The sequence below is a fragment of the Anomaloglossus baeobatrachus genome, chromosome 2 (genome assembly GCF_048569485.1).
Source record: "Anomaloglossus baeobatrachus isolate aAnoBae1 chromosome 2, aAnoBae1.hap1, whole genome shotgun sequence".
NCBI classification, from domain to species: Eukaryota; Metazoa; Chordata; class Amphibia; order Anura; family Aromobatidae; genus Anomaloglossus; species Anomaloglossus baeobatrachus.
This window is the reverse complement of record NC_134354.1, coordinates 571834810-571838472: the sequence shown is the minus strand read 5'-3', so window position 1 is coordinate 571838472 and position 3663 is coordinate 571834810. Positions and strand designations below refer to the sequence as shown.

General features: G+C 47.9%; 1 non-coding gene across 1 annotated transcript; it reads right to left on the bottom strand.

The window, feature by feature from the left end:
• Window positions 1–938: 938 nt before the first annotated feature.
• On the bottom strand, window positions 939–1011 carry TRNAF-GAA (transfer RNA phenylalanine (anticodon GAA)). Its single transcript has one exon. It is a non-coding gene; the product is annotated as a tRNA-Phe (tRNA).
• Window positions 1012–3663: the final 2652 nt, after the last annotated feature.

The following is a 3663-nucleotide window of genomic DNA, read 5'->3' as shown; positions in this document are numbered from 1 at the left end:
ACAGCACAATATACACAATGTACAAAGCACAATATACACAGTATAGAAAGCACAATAGACAGTATACACAGCACAATATACACAATGTACAAAGCACAATATACACAGTATACAAAGCGCAATAGACAGCATACACAGCACAATATACACAATGTACAAAGCACAATATACACAGTATAGAAAGCACAATAGACAGTATACACAGCACAATATACACAATGTACAAAGCACAATATACACAGTATACAAAGCGCAATAGACAGCATACACAGCACAATATACACAGTATAGAAAGCACAATAGACAGCATACACAGCACAATATACACAATGTACAAAGCACAATATACACAGTATAGAAAGCACAATAGACAGTATACACAGCACAATATACTCAATGTACAAAGCACAATATACACAGTATACAGAGCACAATATACACAGTATACAAAGCACAATTTACACAATATATACAATATACGAGGCACAATATACACAGTATGCACAAAAAACAAAGCACAATATACAGTGTATACAAAGCACAATATATACAGTATACACAATATACACAGTTTACAAAGCACAATTTACACATCACAATATACAAATTATGGACAAGATATAAAGCCCAATATGCACAATATACACAGCACAATATACACAGTATACAAAGTACAATATGCACAATATACAAAGTATACACAGTATACAAAGCACAATAGACAATATACACAATATACACAGTATACAAAGCACAATAGACAGTATACACAGTATACAAAGTACAATATACAAAGCACAATATACAAAGCACAATATACACAGTACAAACCCAATCACTGTGACATAACAAAGACATAAAAAACTCAAACACGTCATATATTGAGCACAAGCGATTATTATGTCAAATAAATAGCAGTAAGAAAATAGATCCTCTGCTGCCGAAACCCGGGATCGAACCAGGGACCTTTAGATCTTCAGTCTAACGCTCTCCCAACTGAGCTATTTCGGCGCCGTGTCTGCAGGAGGGGTCTGGGGAGCTCTAGTGGTTGTGTCCGTGCATTACATTATATCTATACAGCTTCTGCCTCCCCTGTAGTTCCGCTCACAGACACGCGTCTGCTGTGATAATGCTGCTTTCTACAATGACGCCATTACTGGTAACGAGCGCGGCTCAACGTTCCACCGAGTAAACTACAGAGTGATCGCAGCTGCGCATGCGCTCAGGGAACAGCGCCCGGTAAAGCGGTGAATTACCCTTTGTAGCCTCCGCCGGCGGGAATGCGGCCGTTATACTGCGCACTATCCTCAGGCGGCGGCGCTAATATGCCTGCGTGTATTATATATACTGGAGCACGTATGGCGCAGGCAGTGCAGTCTCAGGTAGACGCCTGCGGCACTCACTGCTCGGCTCCCGCCTCCCTGTGCGTTGTGCTCTGAGGTAGTTAGTGCAGTGCACGGGCGCGCACATTGTGGCTCTGGAGCTGGCAGAGCTGTGCTCCTAGTGTGAGCGCCTTATGCCTGGTCTCTAGCCCACCAGGGCTCTGCAGCTTTTGTGTGAGCCGGTGATGTCTGCAAATTATTGCTTTATAATACTGTATATAGAAACCAGAGTAATAATGGCCGTGCCATGATGGCCGCCATCAGCTAGCATAGTGATCGTCGCTTTACCACCAGGGTGTGAATGCAGAATACTTGTCTTTTTTATGAAATCTACATCTCAGCCTCATAATGGAGTCTACAACACAAACACAGGCGACCGCGGCCTTAGGGTACTTTCACACTTGCGTTATTTTCCTTCCGTTACAATCCGCCCTTTTGGGAAACAGCGGAATCCGTTAACGGATTCCGCTGTTTCCCATAGACTTGTATGGTTGACGGATTGTACCAAAAGGAGCTGCCTTGCTTCCGCTGGGCGACGCTCCGTTGCTTCCGCCCAGCGGGAGGAACGCAGCATGTAACGTTATTTTGAGCAGCGGAATCCTCTGGATTTCACTGCGCATGCTCTTTTTTTTTTTTTTTTTTTTTTTTTTTTTTAAATCAAACTTTATTTTGGCTCGCGGTGGCCGAACATTCAGCTGAGCGCCCGGCCGTCGGCAAGCGACAGCGCTCAGCTGAATGACCGGCCACCAGCATGCCCGGCCGCCGGCAAGTCACAGCGCTCAGCTGAGCGCCCGCCCGCCGGCATGCCCGGGCGCCGGCAAGTGACAGCGATCAGCTGATCACCCGGCGGCCGGCTGCAGGGAGCGATCAGCTGATCACCCGGCGGCCGGGAGCGATCAGCTGATCACCCGGCAGCCGGCTGCAGGGAGCGATCAGCTGATCACCCGGCGGCCGGCTGCAGGGAGCGATCAGCTGATCACCCGGCGGCCGGCTGCAGGGAGCGATCAGCTGATCACCCGGCGGCCGGCTGCAGGGAGCGATCAGCTGATCACCCGGCGGCCGGCTGCAGGGAGCGATCAGCTGATCACCCGGCGGCCGGCTGCAGGGAGCGATCAGCTGATCACCCGGCGGCCGGCTGCAGGGAGCGATCAGCTGATCACCCGGCGGCCGGCTGCAGGGAACGATCAGCTGATCGTTCACTATAGTCTGCCGCTGGTAAAACCGGGAAAAAAAAAAAAAAAATCAAAACGAATTGCGTTGTTTTGCAGCATCCGTTGCATCCGTTGTGTCACTATATGCAACACATCCGTTGCATCCGTTACACAACGCAATGCAACGGATACCGTTCAACGCAAGTGTGAAAGTAGCCTTACATCTAACGCCAAATACGCGCCCACGCGTTTCCATTCCAGAGAGATCCCGTTATACAGAGCGACCAACAGCCCTAACGAGCGCCGAGCGATGACTATTTCCTGATCATCAGTCGTGTAATCGCCTGATTACTGAGGATCTATACTAGACCACACAGGCCGCCATTGCTCTCCGCAGCGCGAGCTGTTTACACAGGACAATGTGCTGCCGAGAACAATTGTCCAGGTCAAAAGACCATTTTACCCACTGAAAGCATTTTTCTTATTCCTTGGGTGATCGGCGGCCGCTTCACTGGAAGATTATCATGAAACGAGCGCCGTCCGCTATAATCTAGCAGGTTAAACGCATCTTAATGGCTTTTTCACGTTTTTTTTTCTATGGTAAAAAGTGCTGCACTTTACCAACAAAGTGAATTTAAGTTCTTAAAGGGAACCTGTCACCACTTTTTCGGCTTATAAGCTGCGGCCACCATGACCGGGCTCTTATATACAGCATTCTAACATGCTGTATATAAGAGCCCAGGCCGCTGTGTAGAACATAAAAAACACTTTATAATACTTACCTAACGATCACGCGGTGGGCCTAATGGGCGTCTTCATAGTCCGGCATTGCCTCTTTTGGCCATCTTTGTGCTCCTTCTCTAGCTGCAGTGCATGACAGGTCTAACGTCATCCACACTCGCCGGCATTCAGGTCCTGAGCAGGACAGATCAAAGTATTGTAGTGCGTCATGCACACAGGCTTCAGAAAGAGGATGAAGATGGCCAAAAGAGGAGACGTCCGCACTGGACAACGTAGACGCCCATAAGGCCCACCGCGCGACCGTTAGGTGAGTATTATAAAGTGTTTTTTATGTTATATCCCCGGCCTGGGCTCTTATATACAGCATGTTAGAATGCTGTATATAAGAG